This window comes from Thermobia domestica, chromosome 2 (genome assembly GCF_964235325.1).
Source record: "Thermobia domestica chromosome 2, izTheDome1.hap1.1, whole genome shotgun sequence".
NCBI classification, from domain to species: domain Eukaryota; kingdom Metazoa; phylum Arthropoda; class Insecta; order Zygentoma; family Lepismatidae; genus Thermobia; species Thermobia domestica.
Genome location: NC_137455.1, coordinates 174745495 through 174765225, shown reverse-complemented (window position 1 = coordinate 174765225; position 19731 = coordinate 174745495).

The following is a 19731-nucleotide window of genomic DNA, read 5'->3' as shown; positions in this document are numbered from 1 at the left end:
CATTTTCCACTCCCGTTCCTCTTGAGCCCGAATATTCGTCTCAGGATCTTGTTCTCAAGTACTTTTAGTCTGCGTTCTTTCCTCAGAGTAAGTGACATGTGTGGCAACTATACGGTACAACGCACGATTATCCGTTTATGTATATACTTTGTATTTTAAGCTTCAAATTCCTCGACAGAATTCGTGACGACAAAAGATTTTGAACTGAATTAAATCTTTCCGTTGATTTAAGAATAAACCAGTTAAGAATGCCCCAAGAGAATTGCCAGAACGAACTTAAAAAGAATGAATAAATGGAGCTGGAATGATAACTAATGAATGGTCCCTGTATGTAAAAGTAAATCTTTTTATCAGCACCTTCTCTTTCTCACAAAAATTCGCAAAGTATCATCTCTCTATGAGTTACGGTTCCCGGAAATCTCCTGAAATTCGAACGTTTTTGGCCAATATCTGGGGAACGGTAACCAGTTGGCCAGTGGACACCGATTACAATTTAGTACCAATATATTCACCATTCTCTTAGGTATTGATAAACACTAATATGATCTCTCTCTGACTCACGGTTTCCGAGATATCTCTCCTTAAAACTTCCAAAATCGGAACTATTTTTTGGCCATCTCCGGAACGATAAGTTATAGAGGGATGGTATTGGTATTAATCAATACTTAAGAGGATGGTAAACATTTTGGTACCGATATTAACTGGTGGCCATTGGCCAAATGAGTGGCCACTTGGACAGTAGAAAAAGGTTACTATTTGGTACCAAAATATACACCATCCACTTAGGTATTGACCAACACCAATATTATCTCTCTATAACTTATGGTTCCCGAGATATGGCTCCTTAAATCTCCTGAAATTGGCCATCCTTTGGCCAATATCACGGGAACGGTAAGAGTGACGAGAAAAATTCCGTCACGTTTTCAGATAGTTTTTGATGCTCTATCGAATGGAGAGCTCAAAATTGAAAAAAAAAAAAATCGCAAATAACAGACAGAGAATTCAGTAATGAACTTTCTAAGTTCGTTGAACAATTACAGAACATAAATGAATACAGGTAATCCGTAAGTATGGACACCAAAATAACACTAAATATAAAGAAGAGAAGGCGCTTCGAAAATAGTAATGAAATATATTAATACATAATACGCATAAGAAGGTAATCTGTTAGTTTATCAGTTTATCAGTTTATCATCAACCTGTTGTAATCTGACAAACTCGAATTTCACTAAATAGATATTTTTCCTGCATTAGTAGTAGATGGACATGTGATATACTAAACTAGCGAGTTTTTCACCAAAAAATTAACAGTATGATTAAGAAGAGGGAAAAAGGAGAATGAGAACCTTCGAAATGTTTGTGCTATAGGAGGATGTTGAACATTAGATGGCTGTATAAGATACCAAATGAAAAAGTATTGGAAACTGCAGGGGAAAAAGGGGTATTTTGAATATTTAAAAAAAGAAGAGATAGAAGGTTAGGACACATTAAGAGACATGAAGAAATTATTTTATGAGCTATAGATGGAATGGCAGAAGGAAACATATCTAGAAGAAGACTGCAATTGAAATATACGAATCAAATAATACAAGGAAAAGGTACATGAAATGGGAGGAAAGTTGGTTCAAGATATGGAAAAGTGGAAAGCTGCATGAAATCAATCAGAAGATTGCTAACCTGTGAAGGAGGATGCTATTAATCCTTATAAATTTGATTATTATTATTGTTATTATTTTGCTAACCCTTTTAATAAGGAGCACATGTTCAAATACGTTCCACTGCATATCATGAATTAGGGAGAGCGTCTATAAACACGCGTCATAAAATATTTCTCTTCTTGGGGAATGCTTCTATAGACGCAGTTCCTCTCGAATACGTCTTACCTATGGTTCTGCCATTGCACAATATTTCAGAACTTAGTGTTCATAGAAGATGCACAGTCAAAAACAATATTAAGTATAGGTTGGAGATATAAGAAATGATAGTTCCCTCTATAGGCTACTTATTATTGCTTCTGTTTGTACATATGTTCTTCGCATGAGTTAAGGTGTGTTTCGAGACCAAAGAACCTCTAACGATACTTTCTCTTTCATTTATCATCTCTCACATTTCTAAGGAAAAAGAATTTGGATTTTGCATTTTTGCTTTTGATGAACGAACACCTTTCTTTAGGCAATGTTTTCTTAATGGTTAATGTACGTGTCTTCGGTGCGGGAGATCCAGGTTCCATTCCCAAAGGGAACGTACGTGGTTTGGATCCCAATTTAAGCTGCACTGTAAATTCATTTCTCAGACTGCCTTGGTGCTGAAAGAGATGTTAAACTTCAGTACAATCAATAAATCAATCAATGAAGGCGCCAGCTTTAATTTCTTGGGGAGAGGGAATGTGGAGGGACAGAGACATTTTTCGGGACAGCTCTTTTCTGTACATTGAAAATAATAGTTTTATATTACTTAACCTAGATTACAATATAACATATCTGGGACAGGACCGTATCTTGGGGGGCCGACTAGGGGTGCCCGAAGAAAATTTTCTAGGGCGCAATCTCCATGGTTACTATATTACGTCTGATTATACGTTGTTTGCTATATTATGTATACATTTTCTTGAGCTAGGGGCGCCCATGCATCAGGCCCCACCAAAATTTAGTCGTGCTTCCCAAGTGAAAGATCAACACAAATTGTTAGATATATATATTTTATGTCAGATTTATTGATTTAGAAATATTATTCATCGATCGGGCCTAGGTTTTGCCATTTCGGTTCTCAAATAGGACAAAGGTTGAAGTAACGACGGAGGTTGGATGAAGCACAGAAAAGTTCCAAAACCTAAATAAGAAGGAATTTTAACCTAATTTCAACATTATTCACTGATATTTTGTAATGTACCATTACAGTCGGGGTAATGAAATTTTTGTTTGGAGGGGTCCAATATTTTTTTGAACGAACTGTATACTGTAGATTTTTCAATATATATTCTTCGGTCCATGTAGTATATTAATTTGTTCCTTATTCAAACCAAAATTAATGTGGAAGCTTTGAATAAACCAGTAGGAATTATATTTTGGGGAATAATATCTTTATTTATACATTATTTTAATGTAAACTCTGTATATGGGCATTTCAAATGGATGACTATTGAAATTATACACTTTAATGCTATACGAAGACATAGGCCCGCAATTGGACAGATATTCTTGAAATTATTCACCAATCTGATATTTAGTAGATTAATTTAGACCCCCTTCGTCCGTCTGAGATGCCCATATCCTCCCAAAATCCGGTTTCATCCAGTTTTTACTATTTTTCATTCGCTTTATATTTTCCGTATTATCAAGGTAAAAATAGTTTCAATTAAGAAATAAATAGTGAAGAAGCACTTTGAGAGTCTCAACTTATTGGAATTTCGGTTTTAAACAGTCAAAAAACAGTGAGATATGGATTTCAATTCAAGCGACGCCATGTTCGTAAATGATAATAATAATGGACAGGATTCATCGTAGTATGTAATTTTTTTTTCCAAAGCAGTTTGAAGAGTAGTGTTTCTCTTGATAACTCCCGTTATCCTCAAAATGTTTATGTTAGATTGCGATAACACAGTCCTAACATAGCTTTGTCTGTGTATGTAGTAAATGTTTATTATTATTATTATTATTATTATTATTATTATTATTATTATTATTATTATTATTATTATTATTATTATTATTATTATTATTATTATTATTAACATGGCGGTAGGTGTAGGTTTTTTTATAGTTACGTTGAATTTCACAATGTCCATGTAAGTTAGCACAGGGACTCTCATTTATTGCTAAATTGACCAAAGCTTCCAACGGAAATGGGTTGAACGAATTTTTGTCAGGGTTCTTTTCCCTTCAGGAAAGGGACTCTTACCATTAGTAGTTTCAATCTGTCCCTTCGGGGGCATTGACAATAATTCTGCAATCAGAAAACCATGATTTAATTGGTAGGAAGGCCATTGGGCTATGATTATTCCTTCCTTTCCTAGTTCATAGAGCCGGTTTAAGAGGGTGAAATTTAGTGATTTGTTTGATTTATGTATAGACGAGTGGTGTGATAATATGATTTAACATGTGTAGTAATATATATTAATATTTGTTTTCTTAGTTCATGTGGGATATCGTATGTACGTGTGTGTAGTTTAGTACTTAGATAGTAGGATGTAAGTGAGAGTATGATTTATTTATTTACGGACAGTGTATTGTTGCTTATTTATTATTCATCTTTTTTGGTCCATCGTAATAAGTACATTGATCCATAATTAAAATTTATAGTTAATTCCGTACATTAACTACGTAATATGTTGCTTATATTTAACGATAACAGAGTGCAAAGCGAGTTTAGAAGCGCAAAGCTTGTCTTCGTATTACGAATAAGATCTCGTGTCGGTCTATGAACTATTCGCTGCTAGTGTTTTGTTCCTCAGTCACTTAAGGATCTAGTCTACCCGAAAATTACTCTTCTTTTGTAATTATGGATGCCTAAATATTAGTTCCGGTCCATATGAATAAATATATCGACAAATTACATTATAATCCGGTATCTCTGAAAAGCACACTCATTTATATAGTCCAGTAATCAAATTATTAATAATAGTAAACTTCGCTTTTCCCTTTAACTTAAAGTTCGTCTATACGGCATTATTCTTGTTGTCAGGATGCAGTTTCAATTTCTCTCTTTTTCTTGCTTTCTGTGAACGATCCCATTGTTGACATTTTCTGAAATATAACTGCATATAGTTAGGAATATTGAGGTTTCATTGAGTACAAAACAATTCGAAGCCGTAAAGTGAAATATACTATGATTTGTTTAGAAAGAATCTAGTATCAGTTCATACTAATTCGCACGTATTGATTAGCGTCCTATAATAGTTCGTTGATTTTAATATATAATAAGAATGCTTGGAACAATTTTGGGCGTAATGACAGAGTATAGGGGGTCTGAAAAATAAATCGACGTTACAGAAATGAATAAATATATATGTAAGTGAGTAATAATAGTATTAGTGATATCTATCTATCTATCTATCTATCTATCTATCTATCTATCTATCTATCTATCTATCTATCTATCTATCTATCTATCTATATATATATATATATATATATATATATATATATATATATATATATATATATATATATATATGTGTGTGTGTGTGTGTGTGTAACAGGACACCCGTGTATATATGGTGCAGTTGTGAATGTTACTACGAGGTATTGGTTGTATTTATATAATGATAAATACAGTAGGAGCTTAATAATTATGTCAGAATATTTGTGTGAGGATAGTGTGATGTGCAAAAATGATGGATTGTATTTTCACTTTGTGGCTTGACATTTGATAGGAAACATACATACTAACTGATCAACCGGCCTGACGATACGAATAATGCTCATGTAGCAAACGATTCCGGATATTTTCCAGTTAATCAAAGAACAGAATAACCGTTTACAGAATTGATACAATTTAAAAATACTCGCTCAGTTTACTTTTGCGATACTACTCTGAAACTTTGAATTTTTTCCACGTCACCTGATTAAACTAAGTTCACTACTGTCCGCAGATGTGACGAAGTGGATAGGATCGAAAAATATAGAAAATTTATTACAGTAGAATCTCGTTATTACCATACCAGGTCATCGAAATCCTCAATGTCCATGAATTTTCATTTCTTCTATTTCTAGTAAATATAGTGTTTTGAAATTAGTTGACGCCTCAAGGTTGGCACCCTTGCGGATTTGGGAGCTACTAAGGTAAACGCGCCTGAATTCGACAGACTCCCGAATTCGACATACCTGTGCTTAAATGTTGTGAAATAAGAGTAAGATGTCATCCCTGCGATCGTGAATAGAAGTGGCAACATTATGGAAGTGTCTTTTCTCGTGTCAAAAGTGCGGTTACAGTAGATGAGTCATACGTATGGAGAAACGAAGTACATTGTTGTGTGTGTGATACACTCTTCGAGAAAAACACATAATCTTAAGGAAATCATAAGACGGCAAGTTATTTTCGTAAGACTTTTATTAAAGTTAGGTTTGCTTCAGGCAAATAGTGGTACTTTAATGTTGTAAAGGAGTTTCAATCAGTGCGTTTTGTTTTCTTCTATGAGGACAAAGGTTGGGATGTAACATGAACGGGCGGTTGTCGAAAACACGAGCCTTTATTTGTAACGTGAACCGGATTTCGACAAGGTTGTCGAATTCATGCTCAGTAGTGTAAATATAATTTTAACTGAATATCTAAACGTACAAGTATGTTCAAAGTCTTTCATAAAGCTATTTGTTGCATAATTCTCCGATAGTTGTAACCTCAGTTCGATACGGAATGTCGAAATCAGGTTCCTGCATGTCGAATTGAGGATCATCGAAGCAACTACTCAGTTCAGAAAATTTGTGTTCTTTTGCCCGTCTGATAATTTCTGCATAATAATAAAACAATATTTGAAGCTAAGAATAATTACTACTACTAATAATGCCGACTTAATGTTTTACATGGTTATAATTGAAGGCGTCGAATTCAGGTACCGCAACTGTCGAAACCAGGTGAAGTGTGTCGAATTCGGGTTCCATTGGCGAGTGCCAGTTTCATAAAAAAATTTAATATTAGCATTTGAGCCTTGAAGTGACTTTTAGTATTAGTAGAGACTGTACATTTCAAGGAAAAAAATGGGCCAACACTGACCAATATTATGGCCACAATAGGCAATTGATTTTGAAAAAGGTCCTTAACCTGTCGAAATCCGGCGCGTTTACCTTAGTAAGATTTGGCAGAAAACTTACTAGTACAAAATTTATTTTATTTATTTTTTTTAAAAAATTTGGCAAATTTCTGTTAGGATTTCTTCTGTTTTATTGACTTTAGTTTTCCATGCTTTATTCGTAATTCTTCTTAGTTTCTGAGGGGTCGGATAATTTTTTATTTAGAAATCTTAAATTAAGAAACCACATTGATTTCCCTGTAGTGCCGGAGTTTCCAAGGTCTCAGCCGGACACAGCGCGGAGTGAGATTTCCATAAAACCACTGTCTTTGTGGAAATCTCGCTGAGGACACGGACTAGCTCGTGGGCCTGGAGATATTTATCTTAGGCTACATATTTAGTAGTCCATTCCTTTTCCGGCATATGAAAATATATTTGGCTCTGGATTGTCATATGTCTAAATTCGACCACTTTGTAGTTTTAGTGTCCCAGCTTATTCCTCTGGCGCTGCTTTTGCTTTTTCTTTCTCTTCTCTATTTACTCCTCTATTCTCTTCTTCAAGGTTTTTTTTAATTTTCAACCTCCCCCCACGTTGACAAATATCAATCATTCATCATATAGCATTTGAACTTAATTTACCAACCGAGATGTCGCGAGACACGATACGTGGAGGTATTCGTTGATGTGGAATATAGAGGAAACGTTTTTCCATTATATTTCGACCTACTGCGATAGCGAGCGATGGTTTAGTACACAAATAAAATGTTACCTTTTTCATTATTCGTTCTGAATTTCCCTTCGGATTATCAGTCATTTCTAATTTTGTTTCCAATGGTAACCAGAGACGTAAATGTTGTAGTTATTTTGGGCCCAAAAGTAGTGTTAACATTTTAGAACCATATTCTTATACATATTCTGTGTTTACATTCCTGCCATGCGAATTAAATGTCTCCCAGTTTAAATAAAATGCTTGAGAATATTAATTTTATCATCATGTGCGGTCAGTTAGGTAAATTTACGATATATTCGGATTCTTTTATGTGAAATGTTGCAATCTAAAAATGCAATTTGTCGGGGTTATTGATTTGAAAGTTTAAATGATTATTGAGTATATGTGTATTAAGATATAAATATGTGTAAAATATAAATATGATATTGGCGTAAAATGTATAATGGTGAATTGAATAAATAAATATGTGTAAAGGGTCTTGGTACTTTACCCCGAATGGTCCTTGGTTGCTGTATTTCTGAAATATCCAACAAATATAAAATATGAATGTTAGTAGATACCGCCGCATGTTATATATATTCTCTTCAAGCTTTGTAATATTTTTAAGTAACATATGTAACAATTATCATCGTCTGTGATATACTAACTGCATGTAGCATGGGATTTAGGCAGGTAATCATAACTCTAATGTATCCTTAAATCTACCTCAAATTAGTAACCTGAAATTCTTCTGTAAAACTACATTTCGATTCCATCCCTCCATACGAAACGTCAAATTTGACCAGTGTTTCCATCCCAGTAATCGTGCTCTTGATACGAAAGGAAAATCTCTTTGGACCTGGAAAATCTCTTTGGACCTGGAAAATCTCTCATTTCTCAATACACTGTGTGAATCTAACGATGAATGTGTGCATCTGGTACAACAAGGTGATATTAACTGAAAGATAGTCAGATAGTCAATGAATGGGATAGTAAGTGAATGACATAATAAGTAACATTAGTCACCGTGACATCAGTGACAAGACTTTGATATCTTAACAACAGAAATGGGAGTAATGTGTTCGACAGATGCTTCGACGAACAGAGTATGTGTCAATTACGATTAATGAACGTAATCTTATTTGTGTTTATAAGGAATGCAATAAAGTGAAATGCATTGACACCAGAAAGGGTGCTTCGACAATACGTATGATATTATAGTTCGTCTGAAAATGCGAGAGAGGACTCGTTTAATTACTTTCAAAATGTTCATAAATGAGATAAAGACTCATTTCTAACACTCATTTTCAAGTTTTTTCTTTTCGCTCATCATATTGTAAACTGTACTTATTCACGAACCTATATCATATTTACCAAAAGTTAAATAAAAACATATTTTTTATTTCTTTTTAAGCTGTCTGTTAATATATATAACTATATGTGTCTATATTATTACATTGCTGTTATTCAATTTTATGTGTAGATTGATATACTTATCGTGTGTTTATAAAATTCCTTGTTTAATTTCTTAATAGATATTAAAAAAAAATGTAAACCAAACTGTAGTTAGATAGTTTCTTTAAACTCACCCATGTCGATACGCTGTCCTGTATGTATGTGCGTGTGTGTGAATGAATGACAAATTTAATTTTAAGTGGTAGTATTTTAATATTGATTTACTATGATAGTGTTTATAATAAGTGTGTAATAGCATGTTATATGTATTAGTGTATGACGGAGGTAATGAAAGATAACTAATTTTAAAGTAGTCTAAATCGGCTCTGGGGGAAAAGCCAAAATAACAGGATGAGCCTGAATAACGACAGTCTTTTCAGAAATCTCGAAACTTCTATTGGTGAAAAATATATACATTACTTTTAATTTTTTTTTTCTTGACTGATTCAGATGCGTGTTCGATCTCCATTATGAATATTCAAATACTGGATACAGGTTATTTAACATTTCGAAATAATAGACAAACAATTAAATTAAAACTTCTAGTCACCTGGGCTGGGTTAGGGCAACTCTCACTTGTGCAGTTGCCTGGATCCAGGTCGAGGTAGTATGACGGAAAAAGTGTCTTTTCGGAATCACTTCAGAATTGATCCTCAAGTAATAACCTTCGAATATGAATCACCTTTTAATAACTATTCAAGTTTATTTACCATATTTCCACAACTATCCAGCAATCCTTTATCTCTAGTTCCTTTCTCCTTTTCCTCTTCTTCTTTTCCTTCTTTCTCCTACCTTCTTCTCTTCTTTCTCACTCTTTCTTTACCTCTTTCTAATAAAACTGAAGAGGGATCCTGACTGGGAGTTGTCGCTATAGACACGGTCATGAAATTCTTTTGGTGTTTCTCTTCAGAAGTCCGATATGAATTAGTTAATCTTAAAACATACATATGAAGCAAGGATTCCAAAATTCAGTTTTTTTCCATTCCATATGTGGCTAAATTATCGAATTGAAGATACAGTTTAAAATAGAAATAGCTACTCCCCTGTCCCATTCATGATGACCTATTTCAATTTGTACTAATTTAGGCGTGGATTGATTGACAAAAGCTTTTAGAATAAATTTTATGATGTATTAGGCCTACATCAAACGAATATATATTCTGAATTTAATCATTGTATATTTTGTCCACCAGTCTTTTTTGAGTCTCACTAAGTTACATTCAACATGTAAAACATATTTTTGGTGAGAGCGATGATACTAATAAACAAAATGCGGTGTTTCACAACCACTCTTCCTTCAAACCATACTTGGATTCATGCTTAGATTAGTGACATTTTTTCTTTCATTTTTAAATCGATAGTCCTGCTTTGTTTCTTGATTAAGGCAATGTGGTTAACATTACGAGGCGCATCCAGAAAGTAAGTTTCCGACGCGTCCCATAGCTAGGAAATGGTATGTTGCGCGAAGCGACTGCGTGTACGTGAGGGAATAAGGTCCTAACATGGCGCATGCGCCAGCAGACCTTCCCTAATTCGCTCCGTAGCGTCGTGGCAGTGATTGAAGATTGGCGTTCCTATTTCATGTCTCGCCATGTGTAAAGTGCGAGCAGTGATAAAGTTTTGAATGCACAGGGCATAGCACCGATTGAAATCCATCGTCAGCTGTATCGTTGCAAAAATGTCAATGCTGACCCTGTGCGCATAGCTTTGTGCTCTAGGACCAATTGCTTCAACACAAAACTTCTTGATCAACAGGCAAAAACTTTATCACTGCTCGCACTTCACACGCGGCTTGAGCTGGAATAGGAATGTCCATCTTCAACCACTGCCACGACGCTACTGAGAACACTAGGAAAGTTCCGCTAGTGTATGTGCCATGCTAGGGCCTTACTCTCTCACGTACACGTAGTCGCATCACGCAACATACCATTTCCTAGCTATGGGACGCATGGGAAACTTACTTTATGGATGCGCCTCGTATATTATAAATAACTTCGGAGTATGTTTAGCAGAAGGGGTCCAGAAGCACGTCAAAACACAAAATTTACAGGAGAAATGGATGATGCAAGTGCTTAGACGTAACATAACGTAACTAAATCTAACGTAAGCTAAACTAATTTAACCTGAACTAACATAAACTAACATAATATTAGTAGAAATAAGGGGAATTCCATAACTTTTTGGAAAATTATGCTGGACCCCTACACTAACATAATACATATGACATAAACTACCTAACCTAAGCTAATCTAACCTAAACTTACCTAAACTAACCTAACATAACCTAAACTAACCCTTTGGGGATCTTATGGTACATTTTGTACCATGGGCGTTTTTCATGGTACATTGCGTTATTTCTCTTCTATTTGAGCTTTTTCGTCCGTTTCTTTCTTTCTTTCTTTTTTTTGTTTGTTTTTCAAGTCCAGAGGCATTGTAGAAGACATTACGTATGGTTTCAGACCGTCCTGCATCCAGACATAGGAGGTGATGACGTCATAATCTTAAAATATATTTTTCCCTTATTAAGCCTATGTTCATTATTTTTTGGCGGGCTTATTTTTTCACCTAGAAGATTGAAATTTTGCACAAATATTCAGTCCACCGAGTAGTATTTACCAGATTTTTTCCGATTTCGTCGTTAAAACAGGGGGGATCCAGAGGGGCAAAGAGTTGAAAAAAGGGATATTTTTACCCCAATAATACCGTTTTTCAGGATTTTCCCGCCTCACATACACGATGGAGACACGTGAGTCATACCGTCTGAAAGGCAGTTCCATTCTGAAGAGAATGACGGTCAAATTATTATTCTAGGGTAATTAGGGATGTCTCAGGGATTTTTTTTAAAAATATACTTCTATATAGGGAAAAATGGGACATGATCGGTGTATTTCTTTCTGGCGGGCTTACTTTTGCACCTAGAAGATTGAAATTGTACATAAACATTCAGCCTACCTAGTAGTATTTATCAGATTTTTTATGAAATGAAATGAAATCTTTAAGTTTTACGTCCCACGGTTATGCCGGTTAGGTCAAAGGAGACTGTGATCATGAGTGATGAATGAATTGGTGGAATGAAGAAAGTGAGAGGAAACGGGAGAACCCCGAGAAAACCCACGCACACGGTGTTTGTCCACCACAAAGTTCACTTGGCGGGGCTGGGATCAACAGATTTTTTTCAGATTTCTGCATTAAAACAGGGAGATCCAGAGGGGCAAAAGTTGAAAAAAGGGATTTTTAGACCAAAAAATCCGTAATTCGTGATTTTCTCGCCTTAGATACACGATGGAGACACGTGAGTCATACCGTCTGAAAGGCACTTTTATTCTGAAGAGAACGATGGGCGAAACATGACCCTAGGGTAATTAGGGATGTCTCAGGAAATTTTTTCCCTGAGATCATGGTGTTTTGCGGTAATTTGGGGCATTGTGGGGATTCTTGATAAAATTTCTCCCGCCCTTACTATTCAAGATAGAAACTTGAAATTTGGTACACACATTTAGTCTACCAAGTACTATTTATAAGATTTTTTGAGGTCTATACGTTCACACAGGGCCGCTACAGAGAGGTCCAAAATTTGACAGAAAAAATTCCCTCAAAATTTTCCCTTCGAGATCAATTTCCCTCTCCTGGTATATGGTATGGGCACCATTTGAAAGCCAGCTCTATTCTGAAGAGAATGAGATATGAACCGTGATCCTAGGATAAATAGTGACGATGCAGTAGCTGCTTGACTGAAAGTCTAAAAAATAGCCCAAAAAGTCAGGATCCGGAAAAGATCCCCAAAGGGCTAACCTAACATAACCTAAACTAACCTAATGTGAACAGAAATTACCAAAATTGTAACTTCTTTTTTTTGAAAAAAACAGCGGACTCCTTCTGCAACTTCTGTTAAATAGTTTTACTAGAGAATCTTAGATGGTGCAACCAATTTAAATTTTGAATTCAAATGCACATTTACAATAAAACATTAAGAAAATCATATTTCTGAATTAAGTAATGTTACTTACAGTAAGTTAGTGAATCAATATTGCAAGTTTTTAATTTGGAACATACTAACGATATTTACACAATAATTCTTTCAAGTTCTTAAGGCATATTAATTTATTTCGTTGTTTATATTGCTGATGTATAAACTCCTCTTTAATCAAATGGTAGTATAAACATTCCCTGGGAGCTATAATAATATCCGTTCTTTCAAAACTAGATAAATCTTACTATAAATCTTGGCAGTGATGCGAATTTAGCCTATTTTGGCCAAATCTAGGCTATTTAACCATACAATTCTACGAAATGCTTATAGCCTTAAATATAGCTTATTTTATGAAACTCTTTTGCCACTTTTCACTTTTTTATTAACCATTAATTCTAAAAATGCTTTTTCTTTGAAAATAAAGTGTAATTTTTAAAAATTAGCTTATTTGTCATTATATATTATTGTATTAATTGATTTTTCTAGACAGAGGGTGTTTTATTACACTTGTTTTTCAGTCTTCTTCTCTCGCTCCCCACCCACAGATTTACAACTATTTAATAATACTTATCGACTCAGAAAGAATTGTAATGTCGCTCCCGTAAAGGCTCCGTTTGCTACTTTTTAATAACTTTAATTTTCACTTTTTAATTATTTTAATTTTCCCATTTCGTTGAGAATGAAAGTTTCTGATAAAATTTAGTAAACTGTTTGTTCTTCAAGCCACACAGATTGTTTTTGTTTATTAAAGGAAACAAATAGGATATTAAATTAGCTTGAAAATTCTCAATGTAATCATGGTGATTCGTATGGGTGTACTGAGAAACAAGAAGTGCTAGTAAGGGCTAGACCTGCCGAAAAGTACTACTGAAAATTGGGACAATAGCAGTCTACACAAACACAACTAAAGTAGTAGCCCCCCCCCCCGTATGGCCAGCCGAGTCAGCAAAAATCTTTGTGACGTCATCGGTCAAAGGTCAATGACCTTGGCCCGGGGTCAATGACCTAGGAGTACTTAGGACCACCTCCTCTAAATTTTGGCAGGGGTGCCATGGCCCACCCCCCAAATTTTGGCAGGGGTACATACGACCACCCCCCTTAAATTTTGGAAATTGCCAAATCTAAAAATTTGGTGTGGTAGCCTAGGACCATAGTATGTACCTCTGTCAGTATTGGTGGTGTATGTCGTTCCCTTTCATGGGTAAAAAATTGTTAGGTGTTGAGGTGTTACTACCTTATATAGCTATATGGGAGTATACAGGGGTCCATTCCCTTTCATAAGACATAGGTATGTTGGTGCACCCCTTTAAAAATTTGAGAGGGGTACCTTGGCCCACCCCTTCAATTTTGGAAATTGCCCAATTTTAACATTCGGAATTATAGTACAGGACCCTAATATGTATTATGATAAATTTGGGTGGTCCACCTCGTTCCCTTTTAGGGGTACAAAATTGCCCAAATATAAACGTAAGCAATACGTTGTACCACGTGTTTGGTATTTTGGCCCAATTTATCCCGTTTGATGTGGTCTTATTACCTTATATGGTTATGTATAGGGTCTATTCCCTATCACAAGACATAGGTAGATTTGTGCACCCCTTTAAAAATTTGGGAGGGGTAACTTGGCCCACCCCTTAAATTTTGGAAATTGCTCATTTTATATATTCGGTATTATAGTACTGGACCCTAACATGTATTATGATAAATTTGGGTGGTCCACCTCGTTCCCTTTTAGGGTACAAAATTGCCAAAATATAAACGTAAGCAATACGTTGTACCACGTGTTTGGTCTTTTGGCCCAATTTATCCTCTTGGATAAGGTCCTATTACCTTATATGGTTATATGGTTATGTACAGGGTTTATTTCCTTTCATAAGATATAGGTACATTTGTGCACCCCTTTAAAAATTTGGGAGGGATACCTTTGCCCACCCCTTAAATTTTAGAAATTGCTCATTTTATATATTTGGTATTATAGTACTGGACCCTAATATGTATTACTATAAATTTGGGTGGTCCACCTCGTTCCCTTTCATGGGTACGAAATTGCCAAATTTTAGTACAACCACGTGTTTCGTTTTTGACCTAATTTATTCCCTTGGATGGGGTCCTATTACCTTATATGATTATATGGTCATGTATAGGGGTCTATTTCTTATCATAAGACATAGGTAGATTGATGCACCACGGGAGGGGTACCATAGCCAATCCCTTAAATTTTGGAAATTTTCCAATTTAAACATTCGCTATCATAGTACATGACCTCAATATGTATCATGATAAATTTGGGTGGTCCACCTTGTTCCCTTTCATGGGTAAAAAATTGCCAAAATATAAACATAAGCAATATGTTGTACCACGTGTTTGCTTTTTGGCCCAATTTATACCGTTTGATGTGGTATTATTACCGTATATGGTTATATGGTTATGTATATAGGTTCATTTCCTATCATAAGACATGATACATTGATGCACCCTTTAAAATTTGGGAGGGGTATCTTGGCTCATCCACTCAGTTTTAAAAATTGTTTAATATAAGCATTTGGTATCTTCGTACAGGTCTTCAATATGTACCACTATAAATTTGGATGGTCCACATCGTTCCCTTTCATGGGTAAAGAACTACCAAAATCAAATTTCGGAGGTTATTGACCCCTTTGATAAGTATTTAGCACGTTATACGGTTTATTACCTTTATATGTTTATGTTCCCTTTTAAATTTGGGAATTATCAAATAACATAATTCGGTAAACGTTTTCTAGGACCATTTTAGATGTTGGTGTTCCTCTTATGGCCAAACATTCAAAATTTAAAGGTTATTGACCTATTTTTTTGATACGGCTTTATTATTGAATAACTACAGGATTTATTACTTTTTCATAAGACACAGATGTATTTGTATACCAATCTTAAATTTTGGGAGGGGTACATTTCTTTTTGTCATATCAATATGGTAATTGTTCTTAAAATTGGATAGTATCTCATTCATTGGGTAAATCATTGTCAAATATGAGTATGATCACGTGATCAGTTATTGACCTATGATGGGATTATGAGTCCAGGACATTGGTACATTGAAACTTTGTAGGATAATTTGAGAATTGTCAAATGAAATTGCGTCATTGGTTTTGATTATTCCAGCCTATGGACCAAATATAAACGTAAGCAATACGATGTACCACGTGATTGACCTTGATGAGGTAGTGTACAGGGATTCATTTCCTTTGTTGTGGTACTTCTTAAGTTTGAGTACACACTTGCAGAAAACAGTTGGTTCTACTCAGGTAAACAATTGACGGACATTATTGACCTTATTGAACATATAATGATATGATTAATTCTAAGGCTTAGGTATATCGAGAGAAGTATTCTTTAAATTTGGGAATTGTGATAAACAAAATTTTAGTATGAGGCGTGAAAATTTGAAACAATACTTTGAACTTTAGTCATAGCTCATAGTCTAAGATCATTTGTGGTGATTGATTTGACCTTGAGCTTTAGAAATCTGATAGCTAACCGTATTGAATCTTATGACTCATAGTCTTAAGGGAGTACATGCTACAACACTGAAATTTAGTCACAAGGTGATGTAATCTGACACCGGCAAAGTTATTGTCGATGCAATTTGATTGGTTGATCACTATCTTTCGTGCAATCTGATTGGCTGATCACTATCTTTCGTGCAATCTGATTGGTTGATGAGTTTCAAATCTTGGATGTATTCAGTTTTGTTTTACCATTAAAAAGTTTTTGAAATTTTTTTGAAAATTTTTTGTGTGAAAATTTGGTTGAAATTTTTTCGTTTGAAATTTTGTTTGAAAATTTTTGTTTCGAAATTTTTGTTTGAAATTTTTTTCAAAATTTTTTGTTTGAAACTTTTTGTTTGTAAATTTTTTTGTTTCAAAATTTTGAAATTTTTTCGTTTGAAATTTTTTGTTTAAAATTTTTTCGTTTGAAAACTAAAGATTTTTTTGTTTGAAATTTCAGTTTTAAAAAAATGTTCGATTTTTTGTTTAAAATTTTTTCGTTTGAAAACAAAATTTTTTTGTTTGAAATTTTAGTTTTAAAAAAATGTTCGATTTTTTATGTTTAAAATTTTTTGTTTGAACATTTTTGTTTCGAAATTTTTGTTTGGAAAATTTTGGTTTCAAATTTTTAAGTTTGTGCACTCATTAGTGAAGAACCGGAACTGCTTAGAAGAAAATTTGGTTTGAAATTTTTTTCGTTTGAAAAGTTTTGTTTCGAAATTTTTGTTTCAAAGTTTGGTTTGACATATTTTAAAAGTTTGTGCACTCATTAGTAAAGAACCGGAAGTGTTTAGAACAAAAACATCTGGTAACATTGTTTATCATGGTGCAATAGTACACGGCAGAACATGGGGTTGTATTTGAAATGAAAAAACACAAATCATTGAAATGGATCATTTTATTACACTCCACATACATCCATACCAGATAAAGTATCTGGATATTGTCGATACAATGTATTTTGAACTTCTTGCACTAGTTTGTCTTTAGAATATAATTTTAATTCCACCTGAAGTCTTTTAAGGTCTATTGCAATATCAATAGGTGGAAACTCAATGTCCGTTTGATCACAAATAAACTGTTTATCAACACAAGTAGGCACCCACGAACGATGTTGACAACCATGACATCATCTACACAAATCATTGAAATGGATCATTTTATTACACAGCACTGGTTAATCGCATACATCCATACCAGATAAAGGATCTGGATATTGTCGATACAATGTATTTTGAACTTCTTGCACTAGTTTGTCTTTAGCATATATTTTTAATTTCAGTTGAAGTCTTTTAAGGTCTATTGCAATATCAATTGGTGGAAACTCAATGTCCATTTGATCACAAATATACGGTTTATCAATACAGGTATGCACCCACGAACGATGTTGACAACCATCACAACATCTAGATACATGTTGTACAATATGCATAACACATTTTTCAAAATAGTACTTTTTCAGGAATATACCTGTTTTGTTGCACACTTCCACTGCATGTTTCACACACTTGAATACGTTGATGAATTTGTTCCATTCCGTTTGCGTTAGATACACCATGTTGCGAGGGACATGCAATGTACTCTTTTTACGTAACAGCACCATCTTCTCTTCAAGGACTGTACGCAGCACCACTTCATCATTTGAGCCTAATGATTTGACTATGGTCACATTTAGCTCATCATGAAAATAATCATTCATTTGGTCGATTCGTGAACATAATATTTGCCATGCTTCAAAGTTCAGTCGTACACCAAATTGTTCTGCTTTGCCCAATCGAATCACAGGTTCAAATGTTCTAGCACTGATACCAATCATCACATGTTTTGTTTCAAATATATTTATTGGATAATAGCTTGCGAAAAGGAATTCTTTATCGTTAGAAGTACACATCTTTCCTTCTGAAACGCACTTGCTCATATGATTTCACGGTATTTGCTGATTTCATTGAGTTATTGCTGACGTCATTGGAAAGAAATGTGCTGACGTTTGAATTCATGATTTCATCACAGTTGCTGACGAAACCAAATTCACGGATCTGGCTGTGTACTAAATTCAAATTGATGACTTCGACCAAAGAATCCTTTGTAACATAAGGATACAGATAAAGTATTTAAGAAACGTAACAGTTCTTCTTGTTTTGATGCTTCCATGGGTAAATATCTTGCTGGTAAAATTATATTCTTATCATTTTCTAGCTTCACTACGATCCTTAATCCAAACTTTGTAGGGATTTTTTGGCTTGCTAAGATTGTATAAGGTACGTTCTGTTGTAAATCAGTAATCTTGGTAAATGATTTCATCACATCACGTGAGTTTAGAAACTGCAGACAAGTAGCCATGATGACGTTATCATGAATACTAACTCGAACGATACTTATATATGATGCAAAACTGATGACGTTGCATTAACATGTTCTGACGTGTACTATTGCACCATGATAAACAATGTTACCAGATGTTTTTGTTCTAAACATTTCCGGTTCTTTACTAACGAGTGCACAAACTTTAAAAAAATGTCAAACCAAACTTTGAAACAAAAAATTCAAACAAAAATTTCGAAACAAAACTTTTCAAACGAAAAAATTTCAAACCAAATTTTCTTCTAAGCAGTTCCGGTTCTTCACTAATGAGTGCACAAACTTAAAAATTTGAAACCAAATTTTCCAAACAAAAATTTCGAAACAAAAATGTTCAAACAAAAAATTTTAAACATAAAAAATCGAACATTTTTTAAACTAAAATTTCAAATAAAAAAAATGTTTTCAAACGAAAAAAATTTAAACAAAAAATTTCAAACGAAAAAATTTCAAAATTTTGAAACAAAAAATTTACAAACAAAAAATTTTGAAACAAAAATTTCAAACAAAAATTTCGAAACAAAAATTTTCAAACAAAATTTCAAACGAAAAAATTTCAAAGTTTCAAACAAAAAAATTTTCAAACAAAAATTTCAAAACTTTTTAATGGTAAAACAAAACTGAATGCATCAAAGATGTGAAACTCATCAACCAATCAGATTGCACGAAAGATAGTGATCAACCAATCAAATTGCATCTACAATAACATTGCAGGTGTCAGATTACATCACCTTGTGACTAAATTTCAGTGTTGTAGCATGTATTCCCTTAAGACTATGAGTCATAATATTCAATAAAGTTAGCTATCAGATTTCTAAAGCTCAAGGTCAAATCAATCACCACAAATGATCTTAGACTATGAGCTATGACTAAAGTTCAAAGTATTGTTTCAAATTTTCACACCTCATACTAAAATTTTGTTTATCACAATTCCCAAATTTAAAGAATACTTCTCTCGATATACCTAAGTCTTAGAACTAATCATATC